General features: G+C 40.2%; 1 protein-coding gene across 1 annotated transcript in view; it reads left to right on the top strand.

Annotated features, from left to right (window-relative positions):
- Positions 1–716: 716 nt before the first annotated feature.
- The window catches only part of BRINP1 (BMP/retinoic acid inducible neural specific 1), a 175,813-nt gene continuing 156,687 nt past the window's right edge, over positions 717–19,842 (top strand). The window contains exon 1 of the mRNA XM_072631757.1: positions 717–1,176. The gene's annotated coding sequence lies outside the window, so the exon portion shown is untranslated. The remainder of the gene's footprint in view (positions 1,177–19,842) is intronic.

The raw sequence follows: 19,842 nt of genomic DNA, 5'->3' as shown, positions 1-19,842 counted from the left end.
TAACCACACATCTATAACATTCAGCAACCCTGTACTCAGCTTCTGCCACAGATTTGCAGTCACCCGCATCCATATTCATTTTCCTTGCGTCTCACATCCAAGCGTATGATCCCTTGTGAAGGGAAACACAACCACACAGACACACTTTAGCAATCCCACGCTCCGCTTTTCGCTCACTAGGGCACATACACATACGTGGGCATACTCTCTGTCTAGCATCCATGTGAGCTACTCCTTCTAGGCAGGCAGAGCAGTGCACAACCACATCCGCTCTCGGCAACAACACGTTTAGCACAAGCAAACACCGGGCAACGTATGTCTAGTATTCTTGTGCCCAGCCCAGAGATGCATCCCCCAACCCCCACTCCAACACACACACACTCATACACATGCACACACACAGAGGCACCTTCCCCGGCACAGGCGCGCGCGAGCATACACAAGAATACACACACACACACACACACTCACACACACACACACACACACACACACAGACACTCCTGGGACCCACCCTTTCCCCTTTCCCGCATGGCTTCTCCCCAGTTCCTCGGCAGCCATCCCTCCTCCGCTCGGCCTCGCTCCCCTCCTCCTCTCCCTAATGATGCACAAAACCCTCCTTAGAATAAAGTCCCCTAGCTGGGCTCCTCCTCCCTCTCCGCCTCCCATTCGTTTCCGCCCGTCGCTGTTTAAGTCCCTCCTCCCCCCGCGTAGCCCAGCCTTCGCGGCTCCCCGCCCGGAGAACGCGTCTCCTTTGGACCTGCCCCTCTCCATTCTCGGCCCGCCGCGCTCCTGTGCCCACGGCTGCGGGCTGCGAGCTGCGAACTGCGAGCTACGGGTGGATCGGCTAGGGGCAAACCAGGGAATCAGAGTGGGAGCAAGACAGCTGGTGAGGGAGAGCGGGAGGGTAACAGAAGACTGACAGACCTGGGGACCCGGGAAAGACTGTAGTGAGCCCGGCTGTGCAGCCTCCCTAGATGCCGGCCATCTGGATCACGGAAGGGGACTCGAAAGCTGAGTATGAAAAGGATTGCTAGCATCCAGGTATCCCTACCCCTGCAGTCGCAGCACGGCCCCCAGTATGCGCGCCGGACACACATCTCTTCTAAGTTCCCCCCGAGCCGAATAAAAGCCACCCGCGTACAGCTCCTGGCCCGTGAGGGACATTGAGATCAGGTAAGGCGGGAGCCGCGCCAGGGGGATTGGGGGTGGCTAGCTCGGCCCCCGACCGCATTGGATCACTACCGTGGCTTCCCTTCCAGTACTCCCCTTGGGTCGTCTTCCTTCTCTCCCTTCGCTGTTCCAAGGCCCCCGCTCGCTGGGCGAGCTGTGAAGCTCTGACCTGCTGGGGTCTCCTCATAGCCTCGGGGAGCAAGGAGTTAAATGCAGCTTTGAGAAAGTGTGTAAGGAGGGTGGGGGCCAAAGAGGGGGAGACGAGAGGTCCTGTAACCTACTTAAGGTCTGGAGGTGTGTGTTGTGTGATAGTGTGTGGTACATTTGCGTGCGTTGAATGTCTGGGCTGCGCGTTTGTGTCTGTATTCGTGTGTGATGCGTGGTTGTGTTGTGTGTTATGTGTTGTGTGTTTGCGTGTATTGTGTGTTGTCTGTGCTGTGTGTGTATGTGACTGCTTTTAATTTGCGTCTCCACGCATAAGGGATTTGGACCATAAGATCACGTAGCCATCAGGAACGCTTTGTGGACGCCCTTTGGGGGCTGAGGGGATGTGGGGGTGTATGGGGGAGGAGCGCAAACTCTCCTTTTAATCCAAATGTGGATACATACAAGGAAAAATATCTCAGATAGATGTGGTGTCCTCTGCACTTAACCCACTATTTGATTTGGGCTAGGGACAGAGGATCTGGGGAGAAAAATGAGCCGCTGTCACTTTAAATCCCATACTGGGCTGAATGCTTTGGACCCTGATGGGAATTCGGAGAAACTGGGTAGGGTAGAGAGGATGAGGCTGGAAAGAGATGGGTGGGGGTAGGGCTCCCGGTCTGGGACTTGTCCAGTCTAACAGATACGAGGTTCCATCTCCTGGGGCAGGAACAACAGCAGGGTCACCTGTCTTGGATTGAGAGAGGATGCAGGCCAAGTTTGCTAGGGTTCCTCTTGGGGGAGGTGGAGTCACCCCTCTCCCCAATTACTCTCACTGAGGGGATTCTGACAGGTTTTTAAAATTGGGCAGCCTGGGGAAAGGGATGGAGGTGGAGAGTTTTCTTTTCAACTGGACTGCTTTGGAGGTCTAGACTCAGGGTTTCAATTTGCTCTGTGCACTCCTCCCCCCCCCCCCCATTCCTGAAGGGATATGGGGCTAAAAGGAAGCATGTCTGTGAACAAATTCAGAATCCTTTCCCTCTTTCCTCATCTGAGGGTCTCTATATTGAAGTTAGGGAGCTGTATGTGAAAGATTAGTGGACAGTTTTATTTTTTCATGCTGAAGAAGACATGCTTTAGAGATTAAGAGGGAGGCAGGGGATAGGTGGGTGGAGAAGGCCTGAGCTTGTTGATAATTGACTCAACTGCCCAGGATTTCTTAATTCACTGTAAGATTACTGAGAAGGGCATTGAGGCCAGTGGGAGGTTTTCTTGGGAACATTGTCCTCCTACTTCAGACTCTGGGCCCAGCCCTTGACTGCTTCTAGACACCTACCTGCTCAGGGGTCTGGAGCTCAGTAAGTCTCTTGACCACAGAATAGCTACTGGCATAGCCTTAGGTTCTGCCTAAGGATTTGATTCTTGGTTTTCTGCCACTCAGCAGAAAAGGTGCCCACACTGGGTTTTACGACTCTTTGCATGTCTTCCAGACTTAGCAGCTGTTACTCCACCAATGTAGGATGATAGCATAATAGGAACACGAGTTGGAAGGGAGTTAGAGATCATTGAGTCTACTCCCTCATCTTATAGATGAGGAAACTAAGGTCCAGAAGAGAAGTGACTTGCCCAAGGTCACACAGGTAATGAATGATAGGGCAAGGATTCAAATCTAACTAAGCCTTCTGACTCCAAATCTAATGGCCTATCCATATAACACACTGGCAGGCTTTGGACAAAACAGTGGCACAAATTCAGTGACAATCCATGGGAGGTGACTAAGGGGCAATCATGGCTCTAGCTACCCACTGTTTGGGGAGGAAAATCCCCTGAGCTTGCTTGGGATTGGTGCCTTTCTCCCCTTTCCTTCAGTGAGAGTTAAAAGGAAACATGTATTTGCAGGAGTCTGCCCTAGCATGCGTGGGTGCCTGTGTTACATGCAGGCACATGCAAACAGCAGAAGTCTGCTCGACGGAGACCAAACCTCCCACCTCAGCAACCCCTCATATGGTCTGGAGGAAATGTGTCACTTGCTCTAAGAAGCCTATCTGAAAGAGGAGTTCTAGGACATTAGGGGAAGGGGGAAGTGGGAAAATGATACTACTAGATGAAGGTGTTTGAGAACTCTCATTTCTAGGTCCTTGGTTATTCAGACACTTTAGGACATCATCCCCCTCCTTGATTCAAGCCATTTTTCCAATGAAGCCTTTCCACTGATCTCTCAGACTTGCAAAGATCTTTTAAGTGTGAACTACTCTAGTTAGATCACTTGTTCCCAGAGGGATTATGCCCCCGTCTTATGCACACTCATAAACATACACATGCAGTCTGAAGATCTTCAGAGACTGATGCTCACATCCACATGCCTCAAACACAGCTACGAATAGAGGCACATAAAACATACAATATGCACAGACTTAAGTGGTTATGCACACATGCATATAAACAAGCTAATACAGATATACACTATATGTAATACACATTAATATCCATTTACACACTCCTAATTCACATATTCATACATACATACTTAATCACACATGTACACACAGTGTCTTGGGACAGTTCTATCCCATCAAGAACACAATTCATATTTAGCCTAGAAAGGCTGACTGGAAGTACAATAAGCCCTCTGTACAGCTTCACCCTGGGTTATTAATTCCAGAAGGTAATATGTGTTTATGTGGGAGACAGAGAAATAAATAGAGCTATAGATATAAAGATATAGATATGGAAATGGTTGTACATTTCTGAGCAAACCCAGTTAGTCAGGGACCTTCCTAAAAGCTTGTGTACAAATGAACATAGAAGCATATATCCTTGTCATTTCAGTCCTTTGGCAATTTGAGGCAACTCCTCCCACCTCCCAAAAAACAAACAAATGTTTTCCATCAGCAAGGACTCACATATCCTGCCTTTTTCCTATTAGAAAAGCAAGTCCCTAGCCTGGGGAAAGAACTAATTATGAAGAGTCTTTGGGGGATTTGTAGGACAGAGATGGCCTCTCATTTTTATGGAAGGCCCATTCTCCTTGGAGAATGATGCTAGGAAATCTTTGAGGTGGTAGTGGGGGGGAGAAGGAGAGTATCTCTGTCCCTACTGCCAATAGAACATCTTAACATGCCTTTTTTTTTTTTTTTTTTTTTTGAGAATTGAGGGTGCTTTGGCTCCCAGAAGGGGGAGCTCTGACTCCACTTGAACCACTAAGGGAAATACCAGCTAGGATTCAGCTGTTGGGACCCTGCTGAGTTTAGACAGGCTGGCCCTGGCTGGAATAGGTTTAGGGCAATACCATCAGAACCCTCACAATGAGCTTCTCTTTTTTCCTATCATCTAATTGTCCTCTAGAATTTGAGGTAAAGACCAAAAGGGACAAAGAATTTGCATTCTAAAGGGAGATCAAACACACAAGGGTTGCTTGTTGTCTTGTTTTCCGTAATGGTTCTTCTCAATCCTGGGAGTTAGGGAGTCCAGTAAAGTGGAGAGAGAATTGAACTAAGAGTCAAAAGACTTGAGTGTGAGTCCTGATTCTTCTATTTGTTATCTGTGAGGTCATTGTAAATTTACATTCTCTGTAGACACCTCTTTTTTTTTTTTATCTCTAAAATAATTGTGTTAAATTAGTTCACTTCAAGTTCTGAAATTCTGTGTTCTAAAGTAACTCCTGTCTTTATGCTATTAGACTCTTTCTGGTTCTCACATTTCTTGTTCTGTATCCTAAAGACCCCTTCCAGGTTCTGAATGGTCCCTCCAGGTTCTGAAATATAATATGTAATTTAATATTCTAAGGTCTCTTCCATCGGGGGCATCCTTTGTCTAAGTTAGCTTTCATATCTAACATTCTATGTTCTAAGGGTCCTTCTGATTCTAATATTGGATGTTCTAAGGTTCCTTTAAGCTCAGACAGACTGTGATTCTACAATTGCATTGGAAACAAGATCATAGATATAGAACTGGAAAGTTTGTAACAGAGGAGAGCGATAAGAAAACTCAGAGGTACACTGCTCTTTCCTGAGTATCAATCTAGCCTATACTGTTGACTTTTTTCTTTTGACAATTACCATGTCATAACTAATTGACAAACTACTACTACTTTAATACGGTGTCTTATATGCCAACTCCCCACAATAATATTATATATATATGTAATATATATATATATACATATATGATTCTGCATAGATTTAGAGAAATTCAAAGATTATGGGTCCACTATATATTGTTAAAAGAAAGTTAAGAATATTTTGAGGGGACATCATTAATCCTGTGATTATAGTATGGAAAAATCAGCATCAGAGAATCTTAGGATTGGGAGAAACAATCTAGTCCAGCCTCCCAACCAATGTGTAAGTTACTTATAGAGAATCTGAAATATGATAATATAGCCTCTGATGGAACACTTCCAATTGTAGAGAGCTATAACAAAGCATACAACAGAAGATCTAATAAATCATTCTGTCTCAATTTTGGATGAATCTAGTTATTAGAAAATTATTTTTATTGTCCCAATATTTTGCTCTGACTTCTACCCACTAGTCCTAGTCCTGCCCTCTGGAGCCACCTAAAGTCAATTTGCTTTATTTTCTGTAATGTTCGGTAAGATTATGATTTCTATAAGATCCTTGAAGAAAACCCTATGACCCTCTTCCTCTCTACTTGCCTCCCCTTCCCCCATATATTTTTCTCCATGTTACATGTTTCAGTTACTTCAACACATCTTCATATAACTTGTTTTCATTACTTTTCAACACTATGGCCTCTTCTGGATGATCTTGCGTTTGTCAGTATTAGAGTTCCACACACCAGAGTGCTATGATCGCTATCCTTACCATGCTATCTCCAAATCCATGTTATGATAACCATCAGAGACATAATCCTCATCTAGGTGGATTAACATGATGATTTCTGGTGACCGTCATCCTAGACGATGGTTTTTGTGATTCATTCATCTAAATTCTCATGACCACTGAAATAAGTGACTGAGTATGCTTCTAAATTGGAGAAAACTTTAAACTGGTGGGAACCAAGGCTTCCTAAAAGATCCTTCTGATTCCAAAGCAGAGGAGAGATAATTGCAAGTTTAGGAACAAATTTCCCTGCCAAGATTGCATCATATTAGTCTTTTTTTCCTACCATCCTGAAGAGTTATTCTGTTTTACCTCTAGAAGCATCTAGCACTGCATTCCTTAATATTCACATTTCTAGGGATGCTCAATTCTTTTAAACAAGTTTGTTGATATCTTTTGTCTTTACATCACCTACATATTCCACTATATTTCTGCCCAGTCTCTCTCTCAGAAAGATTTTATTTGTATATATATGTGTGTGTGTGTGTATGACATATATTTACTCACATATATATATACATATACATATATATGAATAACAAAAAAGAATGAAAAATATCCATAAAGTTAACATATCAGTGCACTATTCAACATCCATGACGTCCTTTCTGCAAATGAGCAGGAAGAGGTGTCTTTTCATATCTCTCCTTAGAGGCCAAACAGTCATAATTTTACAGAATTCAGGTTTGGTTGTTTTGTTCTTGTTATCCTTTCACTTTACATTTTTGTAGCAATTATGTGTATTGTTTTCTGGTTCTGTTCACTTCACTTTTCATCAGTTAATTTAAGTTATTCCATGCTTCTCTGTATTCATTATGGGTTTCATTGCTTATATTCATGTACCACAATTGATTAAGCCATTCCCTTGTTGATGGACATCTATTTTTGTTTCCAGTTTTTTGCTTCCACAAGAAATAAATGCTGCTTTGAGTATTTTGGCATATGAGATGTCTTTCCTTTTATCATCAACTTTTTTTAGGGCATATGCCTAGCCGTGGGATTTCTGTATCAAAGGTTGTGAACATTTTAGCCACTTTATTTTCAAATCTAGGGATATTGAACTCTAAACTGATAAGGAGAATTTAGACAAGTGAAGGGGGAAAACTGGGGATAGTAAGTTGTAAAGGCAGAGAAGATGGTGGTTGGGGAACATAATCTGAAAACATAGTATTCGAGCTAGATTTAATAAAGAGACATTGTCTCAAATATGGCAAAAGGAGGAACTTATATGTTTTTTGATGTTGATGAGAATGTATAATATTTATTACCTTATTCATCCACTGAAGGATAGACAGGAATAGATGTTGGGAATTTTATTTTTCCTTGTCATAGGTGGGGAAAAAGAAGCACAGTGTTGTTATGTAGAAAATCCATTGTACATCTAGTATTAGAAGCTCAGTCTCTTGACCTCGCTTTATTCATCCACATTATCTTTTTTTAAAACTCAGGTCTGCTTAAATTCCACCTACATATTCAAGTAGGAACCTCTGGAGACCTACAACCATGATGTGAGGATTGATGACATATTTGCATGGACTCAGGCAATTCACTTTGTCATTCCTAATGTCCCTGACATTTTAGATATTAAATCAAGTTGTTATTGGGGAGATAGTTGCATTGCTATGTTTGAGGTTGATGGAGAGGGATCTAAGGTTAATCCAGAAGGCTCACAGAAGTATTCATATTAGAAGATGAAAACCCTCCTGTTTGCTATTCTAAGCTGTGATTTCTTTCTAGAGAGTGAGATCTTATCTAGTAGGGTTCTAAAATGGTAGGATTTAGAAATTATCTAGTTTCTCCCCTTCCTGGAAGCCTTCTAAGCTGGTATGCATGTGTGTCCTCTGTATTTTACCTTGGACAAGTTATTTTACCTCTATAAACCTGTTTGTTGTACTAGCAGTTCTCAAACATTTTCGTCTCAGAATCTTTTACAATCTTTAAGATAAATGAGGATTCCCCAAAGAGCTTTTGCTTATGTAGGTTATATCTGTTGATATTTACCATATCAGAAATCCAAAATCCTAGTATTGTGAAAGTAGTTGATCTAGGGGATTTCTTCTGCAGAAGAGTCTCAGAGACCCACAGAGTACCTTCCGACCACGCTTTGAGACTGCTCTTCTATACTGTAGCAAGGTCTATAGGGTCACTGTCACTAAAGGTGATGATCAGTATGAATAAGTTTTAGAGACATTTTTAAGTGGCTCAGATAAGCATTTCCATTGACTTTAAAGAGGATAGTGAATTCTCAGTGTAAGAGCATTGGACTGGGAAATGCAATATACATATTGGACTTACAGCTTAGAAACCTTTGGTAAGTCATTTCTATTCTCCCAGTTTCAGTTTCTTCCTGTGTCAAATGAGGATAATAATACATTAATTGCCTACTTAAATTTATAGAATTTTAGAATTGGGAAGAATCGCAGAAATTTTACTATTTGTTTATTTTACTATGATCAGATGAACAGTACAGTTGATGATGCAGGTAGGAAGTCAAAAATTGTTGTCAATAACCCTAAGAAAGACAGCAGCACCTTTTGTACTCCAAGGTTTATTTTCTGTAGCAGATAAAAATCAAGAAGAGTCAGAACCTTTCGGCTGCTGTTTGTATAGGTTGCATCATTGTACTATGGTTGTAGAGTGGAACATTTTGAGTGGAAGGCAAACAAGAGAACCAGATATCACTTTATGGGAGAGTATTGTAGTTTTGGAGTGATCATGTGTATGGGCGCCATTTCCTGTATGTCTCTGTATGTCCTTATAGTTCTGTGTATCCCTTAGAAGGCAAGTGTCAGGCCACACTAAGCTGCTATAGGTATGAAACACTGAGAACACCAAAGAGTTTAAGTAATGATGAAGCTGCATAACAAGGCTTGTGACAGCTGTGTTTTTGACCGCATGTAAGCCTTTTCTATTCTTTTGGGCATGACTCTCAGAAGTCTTCAGACCCTGATTCATGTAATCTATGAGTTCTTAACATTTTTTATGTTACGGACCCTTTTGGCAGTCTAGAGAAGCCAGCAGACTCTTTCTCAGAATGGTCTTAAATGCATAAAATAAGACAGGATTACAAATAAAATATATGTGTATTACATACACACAATTATTTATTCATTTCTATATATGTGTCTAAGTTCATAGATCCCAATCTGAAAATCCCTGATTTACTCTAGGGGCCTTATTTTATAGAGACAGAACTTGAAGCCCAGAGAAGGGACGTCTTTTGTGAAAGGGCACATAGCTAGCTAATTATGGTCCTGGGGTTAGAATACAGGCCTCCTTATGCTAAGTCTAGTGCTTTATCCACTATACAACAACTTCCTCATTGTTGTGAGAAATGGATAGGAAAGGACTTGAGGTAAGGGGGGAAATATGTAAATGGAAGAGGTTAAATGTGAAATGACAGGGTTGTATTTTTATTTTTTTAAGATTTAAATTTATTTTTTTTTTAGTTTTCACCATTCATTTCTACAAGATTTTGAGTTCCAAATTTTCTCCCCATCTTTCCCCTATCCCTTGAGATGGCATGCATTCTGATACCCCTTCCCCTATTCTCCCTTCCCTTTTATTATTCCGTCCTCCTATCCCCTTCCTCTTTACTTTCTTGAAAGGTAAGATAGATTTCTGTACCCTGTTGCAACAGGGTTGTATTTTTTTAGGGTGGATGCTGAAAAATTAAAATTGTTGAAAATTTTATAGGAAAAAAAGGAAAAGCATTATCATATGGAGGACAGTCCTATAATACTGCAGAAAGTACAATGAATTTGGAGCCGAAAGATTTGATTGAAATCACAGTTCTGTTGCTGACTGTGTGAATTGAGGCAAGTCACCTTTTCTCTCTGGGCCTCATTTTGCTCATCCAAAAAATGAATTTGGACTAGAAAACCCTTAGTATTCCTTTCCATTCTAAATCCTGTACTCTCCCATGCTATAACTGCCAATTGTAAGGGTCTGATCAAAAAAGAGTGAAAGCTTCCACCAAAGAAAGGGATAAGTATGGATTTCAGTAGCAAGATGATTATTATTAGGGGTATCTTGTTATTGTACTGAGGGAAGGCCAACTCCGTGATGCAGTCCAGGATAGTGTAGAACATGCCATCTCTGAAAAAGCTGCTTTAGGTCTCTATAGATCCTCTGAGCTACTGGGGGCAAAGGAGAAAATTCAAGAAGATATTGAAGCTGAGGAGAATTTAAATGAATTATTTTCATCTGAGAGAAAAGAGGAAATTTTTCTCTCAAGGGAACTTTCTTTTGGAGATTACAAGTGGCCATAAGGAGAATACATTGTGTGAGGATGTGGTGTGAGAAACTGAAGGGCAGTAAATTATGGGACCTGGATGATATCCATTTGAGGAGTCAGAAGGGAATAAAATACAAAGCAGTGGAGGTCCAGATGAGCATATAAAATATCTACTTGTGAACAGTGCCAGTTTGCAAGGAGCAGGGGGCTGTCTCACTCAGTGCCCTGCTTTGTATGAGGACACAGGAGTGATCCTGGGAACCATAGAGAGACTATCTCCCCCAGGGCTGCAGAGGTAGATTCATATGGCAATTAACAAGATCGAGATGCCACATTTCTGTGTAAGCTGCAAAGGTCAGAGCAGCAGGAATCCCTGAAAATGGCATGTCTGAGCAGTTCAAACCCTTCACAAGGGTTAACCCAACCACAGTCCTAAGAGGTTCCCAGGACATAATTTATTTGGATTTTCAAAAGTCCTGTTGATGAGCCTGTGGAAATCCCTATGAGGAATGATAGTTCATGAAGGTTCATGAGAGCAATGGTGTTATAGATGAGAGGTTGATTTTGCCATAAAAAGACGAACATAGCCAGTTTGTGATTTCTTCTCTGATGAAAACTAATTAGAAGCAGAGCCATTATAGGCAATCTGTCTTCAGACCTGAGCCCTAGGTATTACCAGCTTGGAGGAAGAACATCTCATGAATCAGTAGAAGCCAGGGGTGGTTATAGATTCACAAAAGCCAGAGAAGTCTCAGCAAAATTGCCAAGTACTGCAAGGTCCTGTGACAGAAACATCTACCTTAAGTAAGTACAAGGCATTTTACGTGGTGGGGAGGATATCCTAAATTTCTCAGAGAGGTTGATGGGCTCTGGGTTTATAGGAGCCTCAGAGGAAAAAGACCTACAAGGAGCCTTGGATAACGCTATAAAAAATGTCTGCCCAATGCACAGGAGCCGTTAAAGAAGAAAATAGGTACTTGTGTATGTTTAAGAGAGTTTGCGAAAGACAGGAAATAGATTAATCTTCCCGAATATGTAATAATGTGATCCTGGTACCTCTAGTATATACATGGTTACTACCTTTGAACATAGCATTATAAAAAAGATAAAATGCCCATGGCAAAAGGAAAAGAGCATAAATGTCCAGAGATGGATAAGAACTGAATGACATCATAAAGAATTGTATTTTGAATGCATATAAACAGGCAGAAGTCATGCAGAGACTAGTTAGTGGAGCTTTGTACATAATTCCCAGGATGAAAATGAATAACCCACTTTTTTTTGGTCAGTCCGCTTTCCCTTCTTGATAGTTGGGCTGGAGTAGTTGTTTTTCTATATGGTTATGTTTGAGGGGTACCTGGAAAACTGCCTGATAGTTCTAAATTGATGTCCCTATGATCTTTGGCATTGGTGATTGATTCTCCATCATTAAAACTCAATGGAATTTTCAAGCTAGGAGAACGTTTAGAGAGATTCTGTCAGAGCTACCTTCTTTTACAGATTAATAAACTGAATACCTAAAAAGAAATGTCAAGGTCACACAGGGAGTAAATAGCAGAGGCAGATTTTGTACCCAATTCTTTTGATTCCAACTCCAGTGTTCTTCCAATTAAAATTAACCTATTCCTTTGGGTTAAGGTTGTAGAATTTAGAAATAGAAGAGACCTCCAAGATCTTCTTGTCTAACTCCTTGATTATTATAGATGTAGAAATTTTCTAGCCCAAGGTCCCACAGGTGGTAAACAGTGGATTTGGGAATCATGCCTAAGTCATCTGTCTCCAAAAACATGCCTACTTCATAACAGCATGCTGAGAGCCCTTCCTTTGGACTCGATGCATTCCTTTTCCAAAAATTCCAATCCTTCTCCCACCTCCCTCATCCTCAGGATTGGAAGCACATCCAAATCCTTAACCCAGTGGGATAATTCAATTTATCAGAAGCTGTAAAGAAAAGGTGCTTCACAAAACCAGGGGATACTTAGGGACTGAGAAGGAAGATTGACAGGAAGGGAAAGGGCAACCAAGGGGAGGTTGCTATGGTTTATAAAAGGAAACCGCCCCACTTTTACAAGGTACTATTTGACAGAACCAAGTAATGTTAGAAGTAGTGTTCTTTTCTGCCTGTGTGCCTGGAATACTAGTGCAGAGAAGTGGAAAAATGGCAAATTTAGGAGCACTTGAAGCTACTGATTCAGTGTGCTTTCTGATCCTATCTCCAGAGATTTGGTCATTTTCTAGTAGTTAATTCTCTAAAATGCTCCTTGGAGTGAACTATTTTTTTGTCAGACTATTCTTAATGAGTCCTCTTTTGTGGGGAGGGAGAGGTTGGAGGTGGCAGAAGAATTAATGATATGGAATAAAACAGTGGTTCTCAATCTTTTTGTTTTCAGGACCCCTTTATACAATTAAAAGTTATTGAGGAATCATTCTCATCCCGAGGTTTTGTTTATATAGGCCGTATCTAATGGTGTTTACCATAGTTAAGATTAAAATGTCTTAATATTAGTATAAAACTAATTCTGACCTCATAGACCCCCCCTGACAGTCTCAGGGACTCTCAGACCACATTTGGAGAACAGCTAGAGTAGAACATAAATCTGAACAAAAGTTTAAGGACAGTGGATGATCTCTATCGCAGGGTACAGCTAGAAAAATTGAAGTGAAATATGGCAGGGTTATTCCTGGTGACTGTGTGTGTGTGTGTCTGTGTGCCTCCTAAATCTTTTTTCCCTCCAGGCTAAATATTCCCACTTTTGGGTGGCCTCCCTAAGTTTATGATCTTTCCAATACTCCCCTAATCTTCAAGCATGGGACCCTGGTTTTCCGTAGAAACGGTTCTGTTGCTATAAATTATAGACCAGCTTTATGTTCTCCCCAGCTAGGTTGGGAGTCATTAACCCCATTTCCAGTCTTAATAAGAGCAGTCTACGTATATGAGAAAGTAGCTCATCTTAAAGGGAGAAGGAACCAGGTATTGCATTGGAACCTTTGAAAGGGCATCTATGTATGTTTTACTTTGATTTTTGCTGTCATTAATGCTGTTGTCTATTGGTGGAACATGAAGAACTCACACTCCTGACACTGTCTACCTAGTGACTTTCAAGGCTCCTAAAATAGTCCATGAGTTTCACAAGGTCTCAGTGGGGAATCTCAGTTTAGCATATATGTTCACACCTTGATGAAAGGGTCACAGGATGACACAATGGAAGGCTTCAGGCTAAAGCCAAGGACTTCCCAATCTCAGGTTTTTACTCAGACCACTAAACAGCATTCTTTGGAGGCTGCTTAAGAAGGTGCTTGGTAAAGCCATTCTGAGTTTAGTAAGTGGTAATTGAGGGAAGGGGCTACATGCATGTTTAACCTCCCAGAGTTTTCCTCAGTGGGCTCAAAGAGGAGAAATCCCAGGATATCTTACAGAAGAAGGAATACTGAGAGAAGAAACAAAATGTTGTAGGGACAAGTCAGGAGGAGCGGGGTGTTATCAGCAGTTTGCAAGAACATAGATGAGATCTTGGTTCAAAATCTGAGAAAAAAACATAAAGACTTCTCAGTTCAAAATATTTCTCTTATTAAATCTGAATTCAACTGAGGGAAAATAATTCCTCAGTGCCTTCAAGAAGGAGGGCTGTCAGGGGAGTCTTTCTTACAAGAAAGAAAGTATAAGAGAAGTTAGTGACCTGGCCCTTTCCCTCAAGGACCTTACAATCAAAATTCAAATTTAGGACTCAGAAATCAAGGAACAGTTAAGTAAGATCACACATTTAGATACGAAAAGATCCTTAGAGATTATTTAATCCAAGTTCTGTATTTCACAGATGAAGAAATAGCACCAGAGATGCAAAATGACTTGCCTAGCATGACCTAAGTTATATGTACCATAATGTTCACCATGTTTGCTCATATCACAATTCCGTGAGTTAGAGGAGATATGTTTACTTCCATTTTACGGACAAGAAAATTAAAGCTTACAGAAATGTAATATTGAAGGTCACATAAATTGTAAATATCCCACTTTCATTTTATGATTCTTCAAGTTTCTCTTTCTTAGTATGGGCATCATCTTTATAAATGCAGATAAGTTCCCTCCCTTTACCATAGTATATTACTTCGTGAGTTGTTATGGATGGGAAAAAATGTCATCTGCTGTTCAGCACTTGGAGATGAGTTTCTTCAAATTTAATTTAAGTTGGTCCACCAAATTCAAGCATAAAATCTGTTTGCAGACCCATCTATCAAAGCCTCTCAAGTTTGGTAGAACCTGCCAGAGCTTATTTTTTGATGATTTAGCCATTGAGAAGCTATGATCACTTGCAGAACACCTTGAGGCATCCAAGAAAGACTTTAATGGAGGTTCTTTTGATACTGTGAAATAAAATGTGGAGGCACATCAAGAAACACAACACTGGAGAGTCAAAACATGTGACATTATCACAACCAGGATTGTTGTGGTGATGGTTTTGATTGCAGGAAAGAACCTTGGGATATCTTTGGGATTGTTGCTATCAGGTTTTGCCCATAGTAAATAACACTACCTGAAACAGCAATTCACAGCTAGGGTTTCATCTCCCTGCAGTTGTAAAGGGGTAGGCTTAATTATATCAAGAGATGTTATAAAATTCTCAAAAAAATTCTCAAAACAAAATTAAATTAAATTTATCTTTATTAAAACTCCTTACAAAAAACAAATATGTGCCACTCACAGTAGTTGTAGCTAACAAATATTTATTTAGCCTGTCTCTGCTACAAAATATTAAATGAATTACAAAGAAGTATAAGACATAGGTTTTGCCCACCAAGAGCTAAAAATAATCCAGTGAACCCACTTTCTGTAACACCAGAAGTGCTATGTTAAATAGCAAGAGGAAGCTAGATGGTACAATGGTTAAAGTGTAAGGTTTGTCAGGAAGACCTGAGTTCAACTCCAGGATCAGATACTTACTAGCTGTGTAATGTTGGGTGAGTCCTTTAACTTCTATTTGCCTCAGGTTCCTCTAAAGTAAAATGTCAATAATAAGAGAATCTACCTCTCAGGTTGTTGTGAGGATTAAATGAGATAATATTTGTAAAGTATTTTGTAAACAATTAGAAGCTCTATAAGTGCTTGCCATTAAACTTATTATTACCAACTGAGTGGGACATTACATTGCCATGGGAGGTCAAATAAATCACTGGTCTTCCTGGAAGAGGTGGGTTTGAGCTGGGCATTGAAGGATAGGTAAGAATTGGTAAGTCAAAAAGGAAGGAGAAGGTCATTTTTGGTGTGTATGTGTCAGAAGAGGGGGACAGTCAGTAGCAGAAACAAAGGTAAAACATTAATAATGAGTACAGAAGCTTGGTGTGTTCAAATGACTATGGAGAGGTTGATCTATTGAGTGAAAGGTCCCTTTTGTTGGATAGGGCAAGGTCAGGATGGAAACAGTTGGGTTCAGACTATGGAGAGCCTTGAATGTCAGCCTGAACAGTGTGGTTCTATTTTTTAGGTATAATCGGGGATTAAGAGGCACTTGTGATTACACATTAGTTAAAGGAGAGGAAATACTAGAGTCCTAGCCTGTGCTAGATATATCCTTGATTAATTAGTGATTAATTAATTTAGAAGGTTGTCATATTCCTTCTAAGAAGGTTTAAGATTGGGTATGTGATAGTCATTCGTAGCATCCAAAGTCTTAACTCTGAAACGTATGTGTGTGTGTGTGTGTGTGTGTGTGTGTGTGTGTGTGTGTGTTGTAGATGATATTTTTCCCACTCTGGAAAATGAGTTTATTCCTGTTAAGTCATGCTTTCCCTACTTCTTTTTGGCTAATGGTATCGTTTGTAAGACAACAGAGCAGTAGCATGGTAAAATAAAAAGAGTAGAAAATTTTTAATCAGGAGACAGGTTTGAAACTGGGTTTTGTTACTGTTTAGCTCTACATAAAGTCACATACACATATATGTCTCTGTATGTGTGTGTATATGTGTATGTATATATGTGTGTTTGTGTATACATGTTGTATTTATGTACATATGGAAAGTGATAAAAATCAATTCCGTTTGGAAAAATGTAGTGATCTGCCAAGAGAGAGCTATAAATCTGAAAGATAAATCATTGACTTAGAGACTGAAAACGTGGACCAAGTAATTTAGAGGGTCCCTAACCAAAAAAGAGAGTCTCTCTATGGATGAAAATGCATGGTGCATTGAAAAGACTAGGTGACAAGAGATCTGAGTTTGAGGAGGAAGGATACAAGCATCTATTAATTGCTTAATACATGTCAGCCACTGCACCATGTGATATGCACACATACACATTCACACACATTATATATACTATACATACACATATATAGATAAAGATAGAGATGTATGTAGATAATATATATGTATATAGATAGATATGCATGCATATGTAATTTATGTGTATGTACATATATATGTATATATAATTTAATCCTCACAACAACTTTGGGAGGTAGGTGCTGTTAATATTCACTTTATAACAATAGAAGAAATTGAAGCAGACTGTGGCAGTGATTTGCCTAAAGTCACACAGATAATTAGTCTGAAAAGCTGGATTTGAACTCCGATCTTCCTTATTTCAGACCGTATCTCCTGTACCATCTAGATCTCTCTGCCTACTTAACTTGACTCTCAATAACTGTTTTACCTTAAGCAAATCACTTCCACTCTCTGGGTCACAGTTTTCTATGCCAATACACTACAAGTTCTAGATAACCTTAAAGGTCTCTTCCAGCTCTGAACGTCTATAAATGGTACCAAACACCAATGAGATCCCTGTAAAGAACAGTCTTTGTCTATAGCTGTCAAGACCTGGACCATTGCTAAATTGTGAACAGAGGGTAAAAAGCATCGGTATAAATGTAAATTTCTTCAGTAGGAAAATTAATGTCTTCTATTTGTTGTGATGGTGAATTTGAAGATTCTATCTTTGTTGAAGAGATACCTTTTTTGGTAATGAGCATCTCTGTGTATCAGTTACAGGCTAAGGTTAATATCCACAGCAGGGAAGAGCAATTAGCAGATATGTGAATTGTGTTCTTGCATACATGTCTATTCTCAAAGCTAATGATTTGTTTAATTAAAACTTAATGCCTTCAGAAAAGGTGCTATCACATGACAATATGTGATGAGCCTGCTGTGAATGTAAGATGTGACAAAACCAAATATAGCTTTGAGCGGAGAAGATTATATCTAAATTCCAAGGTCTGCTAACCAGAATAGGACTTTGTCTTCAGGGAAAGGGATCTAAGAAACTCATTCACACTGGAGATCATAGAATCTCAAAGACACAAAGGCTGTGTGTGAATGAGAGCTTAGTTGCTTGTGTGTGTGTATCAATCTGTGCCTATTTAAGGAATAGCATGTGATTGTGTAGAAGTGACTTCTTATGTTCAGTTCCCAAGCAACTTTGGATATGTGCATGTGTGTGTGCTTGTGTGTGTAAAATGAGTGGATGTTTATAGATTATTGTGAAACTGTAGGTCAGCTCTACTGGAATTATAAGCATAAGTATATAATGTGTGTACACATGTATATCGTATAAATGTACATGTGTTTATAACATGTTATACAAATATTTAGTGCCTACTATGGACCAAAAAGTAGGCTAGGGGAAAGGGAGCTCCTCCCAGTCTTCAAGAGCCTTACATTCTACTGTATGCATGCCATGCATGTATGCAATAGCTGTAATGCAATAGTAATAGCGTATGTTCCATAACTCTTTGCAGTTTACAGAGAGTCTTCTGTGAGGTAAGTAATGCAGGTATTATTATTCCCATATCACAGGCAAAGACTTAGGGACAAGGAGAACCAGAAGCAGGTCTCAAAACCATGTCTTCTGAATCCAAAGCCTATGTTGTTTTGTGTTTTTTTTTGTTTTTTCTTTTTTATGGTGCCATGAGAAAATGTCATCTCCCAAATTAGGCAGTGGTTCACAGAGAAAAAGTGCAGAGAAAGTATATCTGAACAGGAACAAACCCATTTTCATGACTGGAGAACACTTATAAATGGGACTATCCGAGTCTTGGTGAAAAGGTGAGACTAGTGTCAGAGGACCTGTGTTTAAATCTTGACTTTTGATTTGGGGCATGACTCTTTTGGTTTCAGTTTCCTCATCTGTAAAATAAGGGAGATGAACTGGGTGATATCCAGAGTCTGTTTTGGTCTGTAAATTCCACGGTTTCATAACCTGAGAAAGGTATTATGAGCAGGTTGTATATTTAGAATATCTTTTCAGATCCCTCCTCTTTCTCAATCTAGGATTTTAGGACTGTATCACTTGCGCCCTCTGGTGGTGATCACATAAAAACTTGAAGGAAGGAAGAATTGGGCTAAAAAAAGCATCAGTGAAGGGTGGTCATATTGTTGAAGGGGCCCTTTCTATCCAATCAGTTTACTGAGGAGGAAACTGAGGACCACAACTGTACAGAGTCACTTGCCCAAGGTTACTCAGTGTAATAAGAGCAGAATTAGGGTTATAATCTGGGTTTTCTGATACTTAGTCTTTTATAGATGGTAGGAAAGATGTTGTGAACAAATCAGTTTTCTTTCTCCAGTGATAACCTTTTAATTTTAACTTATTTTGATGGAAATGCTTTGAAAGGTCTTGAGAGGTTTTGGAATCAATTATTTTCATTTAGGAAATGAGAAAATTGAGGCTTAGGGAAGTAAATTAACTGACCTTCTTATTATTGTTCAGTTGTGTCTGAATTTTCCTGTCCCCATGGGCCATACTGCTCATAGGGTTTTCTTGGCAAAGATACTGGAATGATTTGCAATTTCCCTCTCTAGTAGTTAAGGCAACTAGAAGGTAAGTGACTTCCCCAGGCTCGCACAGCTTTTGTCTGAGGTCAAGTTTGAACTCAGGTCTTCCTGACTTCAGGCCCATTGTTCCATCCACTGAGCCGTCTAGTTTCAACTTCTCTAAGTTCATCCAGGTGTAAGAACTAGAATTTGAACCAAAGCACTAGATTTCGAGTCAAAGTTCCTAAGTTCAAATCTCATCTTTGACATTTATTATCTGTGAGATCTTAGACAATCCATTAGACATCTCTGGGCCTCAGTTCCTCAACTGTAAAATGAGGGAGTAGGAAGGTCTCTAAGGTCCGTTCTAGTTATAAACTGGTAATCCTTTAATCTTCTGATTTCAAATCCACATCCCAAGATTTTTTTAAGTAAGCCCTTCTCCTTTCAGAGGGCAATTGAAGAGTTCAAAAGGAGGAAAAAGATGATAGGATGCAAAATAGAGAATACAGCTATAGGCTTGGGGGTTCGGAAGATGGGTTTGAGAATTTTTCAAAAGAAGAAAGACCTGAATTCTTCTTTTATTTGCCATTATCCAACCTGAGAGTTTTCCCAACACACAGTCAGAATCCACATAAATTTCAGCTCTCTTGACTCCCAGCCAAGTAGCATAAACATCCCTGTCTCACTGTTGTTATACGA

Source organism: Notamacropus eugenii, chromosome 1, assembly GCF_028372415.1.
Source record: "Notamacropus eugenii isolate mMacEug1 chromosome 1, mMacEug1.pri_v2, whole genome shotgun sequence".
Lineage (NCBI taxonomy): Eukaryota > Metazoa > Chordata > Mammalia > Diprotodontia > Macropodidae > Notamacropus > Notamacropus eugenii.
This window is presented reverse-complemented; position numbering and strand designations above follow the sequence as displayed.